At 47.5% G+C, this 15332-nt stretch overlaps 1 protein-coding gene across 2 annotated transcripts in view; it reads right to left on the reverse strand.

The window, feature by feature from the left end:
- ALG14 (ALG14 UDP-N-acetylglucosaminyltransferase subunit) overlaps positions 1-15332 on the reverse strand; it is a 220814-nt gene that overhangs the window by 44649 nt on the left and 160833 nt on the right. The gene's annotated exons all lie outside the window — the stretch shown is intronic.

A 15332-nucleotide genomic window follows, 5' to 3' on the forward strand; every position in this document is an offset into this window, starting at 1 on the left:
AGGTACTCCTGGTGAGGATGGTAAATGGGGACAAGCAAGTAAGCATCCTTGATGTCCAGGGATACCATGTAATCCCCCTCGTCCAGGCTTGCAATAATCGCCCTGAGCGATTCCATCTTGAACTTGAATTTCTTTATGTACGTGTTCAAGGATTTCAAATTTAGAATGGGTCTCACCGAACCGTCCGGTTTCGGTACCACAAATAGTGTGGAATAATAACCCCGGCCTTGTTGAAGTAGGGGTACCTTGATTATCACCTGCTGGGAATACAGCTTGTGAATTGCCGCTAGCACCGCCTCCCTGTCTGAGGGAGCAATCAGCAAGGCAGATTTTAGGAACCGGTGGGGTGGGGACGCCTCGAATTCCAGCTTGTACCCCTGAGATACTATTTGCAGGATCCAGGGATCCACCTGTGAGCGAACCCACTGATCGCTGAAATTTTTGAGGCGACCCCCCACCGTACCAGGCTCCGTCTGTGGAGCCCCACCGTCATGCGGCGGACTTGGAAGAAGAAGCGGGGGAGGACTTTTGCTCCTGGGAACCTGCTGTTTGTTGCAGCCTTTTTCCCCTACCTCTGCCTCTGGACAGAAAGGACCCGCCTTTTCCACGCCTGTTTTTCTGGGTCCGAAAGGACTGAACCTGATAAAACGGCGCCTTCTTAGGCTGTGAGGGGACATGGGGTAAAAATGCTGACTTCCCAGACGTTGCTGTGGAAACTAGGTCCGAGAGACCATCCCCAAATAATTCCTCACCCTTATATGGTAACACTTCCATGTGCTTTTTTGAATCTGCATCTCCTGTCCACTGGCGAGTCCATAAGCCTCTCCTAGCAGAAATGGACAATGCACTTACTTTAGATGCCAGTCGGCAGATTTCCCTTTGTGCATCTCTCATATATAAGACTGAGTCTTTTATATGGTCTATGGTTAACAGGATAGTGTCTCTGTCTAATGTGTCAATATTTTCTGACAGTTTATCTGACCACGCAGTGGCAGCACTGCACATCCAAGCTGACGCAATAGCTGGCCTAAGTATAATGCCTGTGTGTGTATATACAGACTTCAGGATCGCCTCCTGCTTTCTATCAGCAGGTTCCTTGAGGGCGGCCGTATCCGGAGACGGTAGTGCCACCTTTTTAGACAAACGTGTGAGCGCTTTATCCACCCTAGGAGGTGTTTCCCAACGTGACCTATCCTCTGGCGGGAAAGGGAACGCCATTAGTACCTTCTTAGGAATTACCAATTTTTTATCAGGGAAAGCCCACGCTTCTTCACACACTTCATTTAATTCATCTGATGGGGGAAAAACTACGGGTAGTTTTTTCTCCCCAAACATAATACCCTTTTTAGTGGTACCTGTATTTATATCAGAAATGTGTAACACCTCTTTCATTGCCTCAATCATGCAGTGAATGGCCTTAGTGGGCATCAGGTTAGACTCATCGTCGTTGACACTGGTGTCAGTATCAGTGTCGACATCTGGGTCTGCTTGAGGTAGCGGGCGTTTTAGAGCCCCTGACGACCCATGCGACGCCTGGGCAGGCACGAGCTGAGAAGTCGGCTGTCCCACATTTGGCATGTCGTCGATTTTCTTATATAAAGGAGTCTATACGTGCACTCATTACTTTCCATAAGCCCATCCACTCAGGTGTCTGCCCCGCAGGGGGTGACATCTCTTCTAAAGGCATCTGCTCCGCCTCCACATCATTATCCTCATCAAAGATGTCGACACAGCCGTACCGACACACCGCACACACACAAGGAATGCTCCGAATGAGGACAGGACCCACAAAAGCCCTTTGGGGGGACAGAGTGAGAGTATGCCAGCACACACCAGAGCGCTATATAATGCAGGGACTAACTGAGTTATGTCCCCTATAGCTGCTTTTTATATTATATATATATATTGCGCCTAAATTTAGTGCCCCCCCTCTCTGTTTTTACCCTGTTCTGAAGTGTAGACTGCAGGGGAGAGCCAGGGAGCTTCCTTCCAGCGGATCTGTGAAGGAGAAATGGCGCCAGTGTGTCTGAGGGAGATAGCTCCGCCCCTTTTCCGCGGCCTATTCTCCGCTTTTTCCTGGATTCTGGCAGGGGTATTTACCACATATATAGCCTCTGGGGCTATATATTGTGGTATTTTTGCCAGCCAAGGTGTTTTTTATTGCTGCTCAGGGCGCCCCCCCAAGCGCCCTGCACCCTCAGTGACCGGAGTGTGAAGTGTGCATGAGGAGCAATGGCGCACAGCTGCAGTGCTGTGCGCTACCTTGGTGAAGACTGATGTCTTCTGCCGCCGTTTTTCCGGACCTCTTCTTGCTTCTGGCTCTGTAAGGGGGACGGCGGCGCGGCTCCGGGACCGAACACCAAGGACTGGGCCTGCGGTCGATCCCTCTGGAGCTAATGGTGTCCAGTAGCCTAAGAAGCCCAATCCGGCTGCAAGCAGGCGAGTTCGCTTCTTCTCCCCTTAGTCCCTCGCTGCAGTGAGCCTGTTGCCAGCAGGTCTCACTGAAAATAAAAAACCTAAACTATACTTTCTTTCTAAGGGCTCAGGAGAGCCCCTAGTGTGCATCCAACCTCGGCCGGGCACGAAATCTAACTGAGGCTTGGAGGAGGGTCATAGTGGGAGGAGCCAGTGCACACCAGGTAGTCATAAATCTTTCTAGAGTGCCCAGCCTCCTTCGGAGCCCGCTATTCCCCATGGTCCTTACGGAGTTCCCAGCATCCACTAGGACGTGAGAGAAATCTGGAACTGTGTTTCTAACAGATTCTTTTGCAGTCTCCTTTATGGAACACATGTGATGTGGCATTCCCCCAGCATACAGAGTAACAAGGTGTGATGATATCATCACAGGCTTTACCCCCCCCCCCCCCCCCTTCGCACACACACACACACACACACACACACACACACTAAAAATGTCTTATATTTGGGAGAGTGGGGTGAATTGGTGATAAGATCACTCTCTTTATTAAATTAACATAAAGAGGTACAGGTTAACCCTTAGCACAGCAGGCCTGTGTTCATGAGGCAGCTGGGAACTGTGCAGCTGCCACGGTGAAATTTAATTTATAAATTGCAGTGATAGGTGATATTTTATTGTCACAATAAGTAGCGAAGAAACATTAACATTATTGCAATAATAATGAAAACACTTATCTGATCTAATCTTCAGTCTCCATCTTTACCAACCCCAGTTGATCCAGAAGGTGGGTAAAGCCCTAACTTAATATGCCATTTGTATCTTCCATAAATCGGCCTCTAGCACTGAGATTACTGCTGTATGAATATAATATGTCCATTAGCTTGAACAAAACACAAAATTGTTTTCAGAATTAAAATTAAAATACAAACGGACAGTACTGTGTGTACAGCCACCAGCTGCCTCAGAGGGATGCAGTTATACCGACGCCGGGATCCCGCACGATGAATAGGCTGCCGGTCGACAGGGACTACTCCCACTCATGGGCTCGCCCCTCCGCTGGCTATCTAATATTCGGGATCCCCGTGTTAGTATGGTGACCGGTCACACGAACCGAACCCGCCTCAGACATATACTGGAAGAGAGAGAACTTTGCAGCATGCTTAGAATCACATTTTAATGAACTATGTCATCAACATGTGAACCATATAAGAAATAAACCCACCCCCCAAAACTGTAATTTTCTTTGAAAGAAATGTGTTAAAAAAAATAATGCTGTGTCGTGTAGATATATGTATATACGTTCATTTTTTTTACATTTATTTTTCGTTAAATATCTTACCCCATCCAATGATGTCACAGATGTGTCTTCACTTATTGGGTGGCCTCACGGCGCAAGATATCCAAGGCTACCAAAACGCAGTAGCGCACCTTTAAACTTAACATTACAAATTTATCAAAAAACAGCTTACAGTGAAATAGAGATGCTGGGCTGTGACTGTAACCGCGCAGGAATTGGTGTTACACACGTACAAAATCTCAGATGAAGCACAACGGAACCCGGCATGCAGAAAAGCAGCAGCTTCTCACATTGTAGCCCTTTTCACACAGATTCAGACTTGGGGTTATTAAGTGTTGTTAGCAAAACAAAAAAGTTAGCAATTGGGCAAAACCATGTTGCACTGCAGGTGGGGCAGATTTGAGTGGGTTATATTGTTTCTGTGCATGGAAAATACTGTCAGCTTTATTTTTACACTGCAATTTAGATTTCCGTTTGAACACCCCCCACCTAAATCTAACCCTGTGCACGTTACATCTGCCCCACCTGCAGTGCAACATGGTTTGCCCATTAGTGTACATTTTTGGTCTGTTAACAACTCTTAATAACCCTCAAATAACCCTCAAATGTTGCACAAACCATTGATCAGTGTACGCAAGCAATGTAGTTTTGTTGCTTCTAATTATCCAGCTGCCATCTAGTAGAATATTCATGAGTTGCTCCTACGTCTTCTCCTAAATCCATCTTATGGTGTGTACACACGGTGAGATTTTTTTCTTACGATTTTGACTATATAGTCAAAATCGTAAGAAAAGTTAGTGCAGATCACAAGGTGAAAGTTACCTTGCAATCCCGATGCGCGGTCCCGCACGGTCGGCATCGCAAGAATGAACAGGCTGTGCAGGCAAGTCAATTTTGACTATCTCTATAGAAGAGATAGTCAAAATTGACACTTAACCAAAATCGCACAAAGGGGGTAATTCCAAGTTGATCGCAGCAGGAATTTTGTTAGCAGTTGGGCAAAACCATGTGCACTACAGGGGAGGCAGATTTAACATGTGCAGAGAGAGTTAGATTTGGGTGTGGTGTGTTCAATCTGCAATCTAATTTGCAGTGTAAAAATAAAGCAGCCAGTATTTACCCTGCACAGAAACAGAATAACCCACCCAAATCTAACTCTTTCTGCACGTTATATCTGCCTCCCCTGCAGTGCACATGGTTTTGCCCAACTGCTAACAAAATTCCTGCTGCGATCAACTTTGAATTACCCCCATAGTCAGTATCGCAAGCACATGAGTGTGCTTGCGATACCGACTATGTGCCGACCTAGCCCCTGTCGCATAGTGAGAATCGGGCATAGCCCGAATCTCACTATGTGCATGGGCCATTAGAGAATATGCTGCTATTATGGACCAATGAGAGCAAATTAATAGCATTCCATGTGCTATTTACACTGCCTAACTATCAACATGCTTAACTGTAAAAAACAGAATACCTTAAGGCACACCCTAAACTGTCCAGACCACAAACTAATCCACCGATTATGCCTACATAGTGGCACTCACTCTCTTTACACAACAACAAAAAAAGATCGGACAGTTTTCAGAGGTTATTATCTTATACTTATAAGCACTGGCATATTACGAGAGCACCGCACATGAAGGGGATCATGACACAAACAATCTACATGTCTACCTCACCCTCCAACTCTCCCTCTTCCTGCCCATAGCTCTCCATACATTGGCTCACTCCTTATGTTTTCTGTTTGTCTCCTCTTTCCCTTCAGACTACCAGCTTCATGAGCAGGGCCCTCTTTCCTCCTATTCTCATTACCTACCTCTCTTACACACCAGCTACACTCTACACCTCCTCCTTGGGCTCTCTGTCCTCGCACTCCATTCCATCCTTCTTCAGCCACTCTAGACCAGTTGTCTGTGCCCACTCTAATGGGTACAGGTTTCAGTTTATGCTAAATATTTCCACTGCACACGTGTGGCTGTGTTGACAGCTGTAGCGCTACCTGTTCCTTGTGTAGTGTATTGATTTACTGTGTACGGTGCTGTGAGCCACTTGTGGAGTCCTATAAATAAAATGTAATAATAAAACAAATAATAATGACATGAAACTGAAGGTACTGACAGCCAGACACCAATGAGCTTACCATCTTGCTCATTGTAAGGGCTTGTATTTTAAAGTGTTGCTTGGATTTGTAAGTGTATGTGAGTTGGTAACAGCAAAAGCAGGAGCTGTAAGCCGAGAGAAAAGGAGGTGCAGTGAGCTGGAACAACTGCAACTGCTAAGTGGAGTATCGGTGCCACAGGAGAGAGTACTACGGCTGCATAAAAGTGAAGGACCAAGAACCGCACAAATATAGATAAGTATAAGCCAGCTTAATTATTGTATATGTGAGATTGTTTGTCTTCTACTTTTTCTTTTTGCTTCTCTTTCTTTGAGAGTAACAGGGAGTTAGACCTTACAAACAATTTGGGAGGGGCTGTGATTGGGGACCTCACCCAGTACATGTCGTGCAAGATGTATGCACACCTGGAGCTACCGGCCCAGTGTGATTACATCTGCACGAGGTGTGTGCGAACGGTTGCCCTGGAAGCCCAGGTAACTGATCTAGAGCAAACCGTTACGCGACTGAGGGAGATTCACAATCTCGAGCGAAGTTTAGACAGAACGGTGGAGGAGTTGCGGGAGGGGTCACTGGTAGAAGAGGATGATGATCGGGTAGCCAGCTGGGTCACAGAAGGAAGAAAAAGAGGGGGAGGCACGACATCTCCGAACTATCAAACCCGAACACATTTACCCGACTGGACGAGGAATCGGAGGATGATAGTGAAGAAATGACGGTGCCGGAGGAGACTGCTCCCTCTAGCATCCAGAGGAGCGGTCCCTCTGGCGCAGTTGGGATAAAAGATAGTGAGGTACCTAGTCAGATGGTGGTGGTAGGGGATTCTATCATCAGGAAGGTAGATAGGGCAATCTGCTACCGGGACCATGATCGCCGTACAGTCTGTTGTCCCCCGGGTGCTCGGGTACGGCACATCGCGGACCGGGTAGATAGATTGTTGGGAGGGGCTGGGAAAGACCCGGCGGTCTTGGTGCACGTTGGCACCAATGACAAAGTTAGCGGAAGGTGGGATGTCCTTAAGAAAGACTATAGGGACTTAGGAAAGAAACTTAAGGCAAGGACATCTAAGGTAATATTCTCCGAAATATTACCCGTGCCACGCGCTAGTCCAGGGAGGCAGAGGGAGATTAGGGAGGTAAATGTGTGGCTTAGGGATTGGTGCAGGAAAGAGGGGTTTGTGTTCCTGGAACACTGGGCGGACTTCTCAGTCAGGCGCCATCTCTTTTGTCGTGACTGATTGCACCTGACTGAGGAGGGGGCAGCGGTGCTGGGGTGAAGGATGGTTAGAAGGTTGGAGGAGATTTTAAACTAGGAGCCTGGGGGGAGGGTTTAGCTAGAAACTACGGGTCATGCAGTGAGAATAGTGGGGATGGTGGTAGTAAACGAAATGGGGGAGAAGTTGGGGGGAGGGTAAGAGCAGGCGGTAAGGTTACTAACATGGGTACTAAAAGAGATTTTACCAAAGCACTAACCAATGACGATTACATGTCATCATTGCTACATAAGGTGAAAGATGTCCCTAACGCAAGGGAAAATACTTATCTTTGTTGTATGTATGTAAACGCTAGAAGCATTACTGGTAAAAGGGGCGAACTAGAAATACTTGCAGCAAGCAAACAGTATGATATTATAGGCATTACTGAAACTTGGTGGGACGAATCTCATGATTGGACAGTCAATCTAGAGGGCTATACACTGTTTAGGAGAGACAGACTAAATAAAAAGGGTGGAGGGGTGTGTCTTTAAGTAAAGCCGTTTTTAAAACCTGATATACGGGAAGATATTCAGGAGGGAACTGTAGACACTGTCGAGACATTATGGGTAGAAATTGCATGCGGGGAAAAAGGAATAAAAAAGTTAGTATTGAGTGTATGCTATAGGCCGCCTGGTATCAACATATCTGATGAGGAATTGTTACTAAAGCAAATTGAAAGAGCAGCAGGAGTAGGAGACATAGTAGTGATGGGAGATTTTAACTATCCAGAGATAAACTGGAAAAACGATTCATGTGATACTGCTAGGGGCAATATGTTTTTAAACACACTTGATGATAACTACTTAGTTCAACTAATTGAGGAACCAACTAGGTAGAATGCAATCTTAGACCTGGTATTAACAAACAATGGGGATTTGGTATCAGGTATTATAGTAGGGGAACCCATAGGAAACAGCGACCACAATATGGTCACATTGAGTATCAGTTTTCATAAACCGCCCTATACTGGCTCAACTTGGACTCTAAACTTTAGCAAAGCGAATTTTGAAAAGATGAGGGTATTTTCCAGGGATATTGAATGGGAAGGTTTGTTTTTAGGAAAAAATACTACAGAGAAATGGGAGGTACTAAAATTCCTGCTAGCTAAAAATACACTCAAATTTATTCCTACGAGCAGCAAAAAAAGGAATAAAAATCATAAACCGATGTGGCTTAACAAAAAGATAAAGGAACTTATGGGCAAGAAAAAGGCGAGCATTTAAAAAATACAAATCTGACGGGGAAGCAGAGTCATTTCAGCACTATAAGGAATGTAACAAAATATGCAAAAGGAAATAAGAGCGGCTAAAGTAGAAACTGAAAAACTAGTAGCAAAGGAAAGCAAAGCGAATCCCAAAAAAATCTTTAAATACATTAATAGCAAGAGATTAAAGAAGGAGAGTATAGGCCCTTTAAAAGGCAAGTTGGGAGTCTTAAGCAAAAATGATAATGACATAGCAGACACACTAAATGAGTTTTTTTCAACAGTACAGGTTGAGTATCCCTTATCCAAAATGCTTGGGACCAGAGATATTTTGGATATCGGATTTTTCCGTATTTTGGAATAATTGCACACCATAATGAGATATCATGGTAATGGGACCTAAATCTAAGCACAGAATGCATTTATGTTACATATACACCTTATATACACAGCCTGAAGGTCATTTTAGCCAATATTTTTTATAACTTTGTGCATTAAACAAAGTGTGTCTACATTCACACAATTCATTTATATTTCATATACACCTTATACACACAGCCTGAAGGTCATTTAATACAATAGTTTTAATAACTTTGTGTATTAAACAAAGTTTGTATACATTGAGCCATCAAAAAATAAGAATTTACTTACCGATAATTCTATTTCTCATAGTCCGTAGTGGATGCTGGGGACTCCGAAAGGACCATGGGGAATAGCGGCTCCGCAGGAGACTGGGCACAAAGTAAAAGCTTTAGGACTAGCTGGTGTGCACTGGCTCCTCCCCCTATGACCCTCCTCCAAGCCTCAGTTAGGATACTGTGCCCGGACGAGCGTACACAATAAGGAAGGATTTTGAATCCCGGGTAAGACTCATACCAGCCACACCAATCACACCGTACAACTTGTGATCTGAACCCAGTTAACAGCATGATAACAGCGGAGCCTCTGAAAAGATGGCTCACAACAATAATAACCCGATTTTTGTAACAATAACTATGTACAAGTATTGCAGACAATCCGCACTTGGGATGGGCGTCCAGCATCCACTACGGACTATGAGAAATAGAATTATCGGTAAGTAAATTCTTATTTTCTCTAACGTCCTAGTGGATGCTGGGGACTCCGAAAGGACCATGGGGATTATACCAAAGCTCCCAAACAGGCGGGAGAGTGCGGATGACTCTGCAGCACCGAATGAGAGAACTCCAGGTCCTCCTCAGCCAGGGTATCAAATTTGTAGAATTTAGCAAACGTGTTTGCCCCTGACCAAGTAGCTGCTCGGCAAAGTTGTAAAGCCGAGACCCCTCGGGCAGCCGCCCAAGATGAGCCCACTTTCCGTGTGGAATGGACTTTTACAGATTTTGGCTGTGGCAGGCCTGCCACAGAATGTGCAAGCTGAATTGTACTACAAATCCAACGAGCAATCGTCTGCTTAGAAGCAGGAGCACCCAGCTTGTTGGGTGCATACAGGATAAACAGCGAGTCAGATTTTCTGACTCCAGCCGTCCTGGAAACATATATTTTCAGGGCCCTGACTACGTCCAGCAACTTGGAATCCTCCAAGTCCCTAGTAGCCGCAGGCACCACAATAGGTTGGTTTAAGTGAAATGCTGAAACCACCTTAGGGAGAATTTGAGGACGAGTCCTCAATTCTGCCCTGTCCGTATGAAAAATTAGGTAAGGGCTTTTATAGGATAAAGCCGCCAATTCTGATACACGCCTGGCTGAAGCCAGGGCTAACAGCATTACCACTTTCCATGTGAGATATTTCAAGTCCACAGTGGTGAGTGGTTCAAACCAATGTGATTTTAGGAATCCCAACACTACATTGAGATCCCAAGGTGCCACTGGAGGCACAAAAGGAGGCTGTATATGCAGTACTCCCTTGACAAACGTCTGAACTTCAGGAACAGAAGCTAGTTCTTTTTGGAAGAATATCGACAGGGCCGAAATTTGAACCTTAATGGACCCTAATTTGAGGCCCATAGACAGTCCTGTTTGCAGGAAATGCAGGAATCGACCCAGTTGAAATTCCTCCGTAGGGGCCTTCCTGGCCTCGCACCACGCAACATATTTACGCCAAATACGGTGATAATGTTGTACGGTTACATCCTTCCTGGCTTTGATCAGGGTAGGGATGACTTCATCCGGAATGCCTTTTTCCTTCAGGATCCGGCGTTCAACCGCCATGCCGACAAACGCAGCCGCGGTAAGTCTTGGAACAGACATGGTCCCTGCTGGAGCAGGTCCTGTCTTAGAGGTAGAGGCCACGGGTCTTCCGTGAGCATCTCTTGAATTTCCGGGTACCAAGTCCTTCTTGGCCAATCCGGAGCCACGAGTATAGTCTTTACTCCTCTCCTTCTTATGATTCTCAGTACTTTTGGTATGAGAGGAAGAGGAGGGAACACATACACTGACCGGTACACCCACGGTGTTACCAGAGCGTCCACAGCTATTGCCTGAGGGTCCCTTGACCTGGAGCAATATCTGTCCAGTTTTTTGTTGAGGCGAGACGCCATCATGTCCACCTTTGGTTTTTCCCAACGGTTTACAATCATGTGGAAGACTTCTGGGTGAAGTCCCCACTCCCCTGGGTGAAGATCGTGTCTGCTGAGGAAGTCTGCTTCCCAGTTGTCCACTCCCGGAATGAACACTGCTGACAGTGCTATCACATGATTTTCCGCCCAGCAAAGAATCCTTGCCACTTCCGTCATTGCCCTCCTGCTTCTTGTGCCGCCCTGTCTGTTTACGTGGGCGACTGCCGTGATGTTGTCCGACTGGATCAATACTGGCTGACCCTGAAGCAGAGGCCTTGCCTGACTTAGGGCATTGTAAATGGCCCTTAGTTCCAGGATATTTATGTGAAGTGACGTTTCCATGCTTGACCACAAGCCCTGGAAATTTTTTCCCTGTGTGACTGCTCCCCAGCCTCTCAGGCTGGCATCCGTGGTCACCAGGACCCAATCCTGAATGCCGAATCTGCGGCCCTCTAGGAGATGAGCACTCTGTAACCACCACAGGAGAGACACCCTTGTCCTTGGAGACAGGGTTATCCGCTGATGCATTTGAAGATGCGATCCGGACCATTTGTCTAGCAGATCCAACTGAAAAGTTCTTGCGTGGAATCTGCCGAATGGAATCGCTTCGTAAGAAGCCACCATCTTTCCCAGGACCCTTGTGCACTGATGCACTGACACCTGGCCTGGTCTTAGGAGTTTCCTGACTAGGTCGGATAACTCCCTGGCTTTCTCTTCCGGGAGAAACACCTTTTTCTGTACTGTGTCCAGAATCATCCCTAGGAACAGCAGACGTGTCGTCGGAATCAGCTGCGATTTTGGAATATTTAGAATCCATCCGTGCTGTCGTAGTACTATTTGAGATAGTGCTACTCCGACCTCTAACTGTTCTCTGGACCGTGCCCTTATCAGGAGATCGTCCAAGTAAGGGATAATTAAGACGCCTTTTCTTCGAAGAAGAATCATCATTTCGGCCATTACCTTGGTAAAGACCCGGGGTGCCGTGGACAATCCAAACGGCAGCGTCTGAAACTGATAGTGACAGTTCTGTACCACAAACCTGAGGTACCCTTGGTGAGAAGGGCAAATTGGGACATGGAGGTAAGCATCCTTGATGTCCAGAGACACCATGTAGTCCCCTTCTTCCAGGTTCGCTATCACTGCTCTGAGTGACTCCATCTTGAACTTGAACCTTTTTATGTAAGTGTTCAAGGCTTTCAGATTTAAAATGGGTCTCACCGAGCCGTCCGGCTTCGGTACCACAAACAGCGTGGAGTAATACCCCTTTCCCTGTTGTAGGAGGGGTACCTTGATTATCACTTGCTGGGAGTACAGCTTGTGAATGGCTTCCAATACCGCCTCCCTGTCGGGGGTAGACGTTGGTAAAGCAGACTTCAGGAACCGGCGAGGGGGAGACGTCTCGAATTCCAATTTGTACCCCTGAGATACTACCTGCAGGATCCAGGGGTCAACTTGCGAGTGAGCCCACTGAAATTCTTGAGACGGGCCCCCACCGTGCCTGAGTCCGCTTGTAAGGCCCCAGCGTCATGCTGAGGACTTGGCAGAAGCAGGGGAGGGCTTCTGTTCGTGGGAAGAAGCTGTCTGCAGTCTTTTTCCCCTTCCTCTGCCCCGGGGCAGATATGAGTGGCCTTTTGCCCGCTTGCCCTTATGGGGACGAAAGGACTGAGCCTGAAAAGACGGTATCTTTTTCTGCTGCGAGGTGACTTGGGGTAAAAAGGTGGATTTCCCAGCCGTTGCCACCAGGTCCGATAGACCGCCCCCAAATAACTCCTCCCCTTTATACGGCAATACTTCCATATGCCGTTTGGAATCCGCATCCCCTGACCACTGTCGCGTCCAGGGGTTAAAGTGGGCCGGAACTGCGTTCCGTCACCTCCTTCTGGAGGCGGAACCGTTCCGCCTCCGCCAGCCCACCTTCCCCTGCTTATACCCGAACAGCTACTGCTGGAGATGCGCCGCGCTGCATATTTAAATAGACGAGGGAGGCGGGCGGCACTACAGTGACATGGCCCGCCTCCCCCATCCGATGGCAGGCTGGGAATGAGACGCGGTGACATCATGGAGGGACGTCTGCCTCGTTCCCTGCGCTGCGCCACACACGCCGCACAGAGAGCAGCAGAGGAGCTGCTGCTGGGGTCGAAGCTGGATCCATGCTGCTGGATTTACAAGGCGGTAAGCATGCTGTCGCTGCACAGATTTGGAGCGGGCACACAGATAGGAGTACTCGGCCAGCCCTACCTTACATGCAGCTGAGCCCACTCTGTTGTTGGCTGTGGGAGGTGCACACAGCAGCACACAGGTTAGCAACAGTGGGTGAATGCTGGAGGAGGTGTGTGTGTGTGTGTGTGTGTGTGTGTGTGTGTGTGTGTGTGGAGGGGGGGGGCTATTTATATCACATATGTCTAAAAAGTATTCTGAGGTTTGGGTTGTTGTTTTTTTTTGGGGGGGGGGTGTTGTTACTAGTCATTGAGAATTGCTAGGGGTGTAATTAGTGAATGTGGGTGTGGGTGCTCTGGGGTTTTTATTAATGAATGATGGTGTGGGTGCTCTGGGGTGTTATTAATGAATGTGGGTGCTTTGGGGTGTAATTAATAAATGAGGGTGTGGGTGCTTTGGGGTGTAATTAATGGGATGGCGCTGGAGAGATGAAGGCAGGGATGGCGCTGGGTAGATACAGGAATGGATGGAATTGAAGAGAGGGGGAGGGAAGGTGCTGGAGAGACGCAGGGAGGCGGGGATGGCGCTGGGTAGATACAGGGAGGGATGGCGGTGAAGAGACAGAGGAAGGGAAGGTGCTGGAGAGACGCAGGGATGGCGCTGGGTAGATAAAGGGAGGGATGGTATTGTAGAGACAGGGAGGGAAGATGCTGGAGAGATGCGGGGATGGCGCTGGGTAGATACAGGGAGGGATGGCGGTGAAGAGACAGAGGGAGGGATGGTGCTGGAGAGACTCAGGGAGGAATGGATGGAATTGAAGAGACAGGAGGAGGGAAGGTGCTGGAGAGACGCAGGGAGGCGGGGATGGCGCTGGGAAGATACAGGGAGGGATGGCGGTGAAGAGACAGAGGGAGGGATAGTGCTGGAGAAACGCAGGGATGGCGCTAGGTAGATACAGGGAGGGATGGCATTGAAGAGACAGGGAGGGAAGGTGCTGGAGAGACGCGGGGATGGCGCTGGGTAGATAAAGGGAGGGATGGTATTGTAGAGACAGGGAGGGAAGATGCTGGAGAGATGCAGGGCGGTGGGGATGGCGCTGGGTAGATACAGGGAGGGATGGTGCTGGAGAGACACAGGGAGGCAGGGATGGTGCTGGGGTAGATACAGGGAGGGATAGTGCTGGAGAAACGCAGGGAGGCAGGGATGGCTCTGGGGTAGGGAGGGATGGTGCTGGAGAGACACAGGGAGGCAGGGATGGCGCTGGGGTAGATACAGGGAGGGATAGTGCTGGAGAAACGCAGGGAGGCAGGGATGGCGCTGGGGTAGATACAGGGAGGGATAGTGCTGGAGAAATGCAGGGAGCCAGGGATGGCGCTGGGGTAGATACACGGAGGGATAGTGCTGGAGAGACGCAGGGATGGCTCTGGGGAAACACAGGGGAAAGCTGTAGGAGGATGGTGTCTCCAGCATGTTTGTTCAGGGAAGTTCACCTTTACCCTGCCCCAAACAATATTTAGTTAAACCTTTATTATATTAAGATGACAATACTATTCCTATGCAAACAGGTGGCTTCCGGGACACATCTCCTATATGTATACTTTACTGAATACCATCTCAAGACATTGTCTGCACAGGGAGACTCCCCCGATGCAAAGAAACCACCAAACAGGTAAGAAAAGACCCAAACACAGGGTATACATACAGTAGGGGTTGCCAAAAAAAAAAATCATTAAGTGACGAAGACTTGGATACCCAATAAAAAAAAACAGAAACGGGTGGCAGAAAAATAATTGCGTGGCATAGAATTTTTCTTTTTCTTTTTAAGAGACCTAATATTGTAATCGCAGCTGGTGAAAGGGGTGTTAAAAAGCATCTAGAATGTATAACACACTATCATAGCCCCTACAGCTTCTGGGGGCCTAAGCGGCCCCCAGCTATTCACTTTCAATTTCCTATACACAACAGTGGGGGTAATTCCAAGTTGATCGCAGCAGGATTTTTGATAGCAATTGGGCAAAACCATGTGCACTACAGGGGAGGCAGATATAATGTGCACTTGTGCAGAAAGAGTTAGATTTGGGTGGGTTATTTTATTTCTGTGCAGGGTAAATACTGGCTGCTTTATTTTTACACTGCAATTTAGATTGCAGATTGAACACACCCCACCCAAATCTAACTCTTTCTGCACATTATATCTGCCTCCCCTGTAGTGCACATGTTTTGCCCAATTGCTATCAAAAATCCAGCTGCGATCAACTTGGAATTACCCCCAGTGTGTTTACATGTGCACATGGTATTCATTCCATGTGTATTGATGTTTAACACCATGGGGGTAATTCCAAGTTGA

Source organism: Pseudophryne corroboree, chromosome 9, assembly GCF_028390025.1.
Source record: "Pseudophryne corroboree isolate aPseCor3 chromosome 9, aPseCor3.hap2, whole genome shotgun sequence".
NCBI lineage: Eukaryota > Metazoa > Chordata > Amphibia > Anura > Myobatrachidae > Pseudophryne > Pseudophryne corroboree.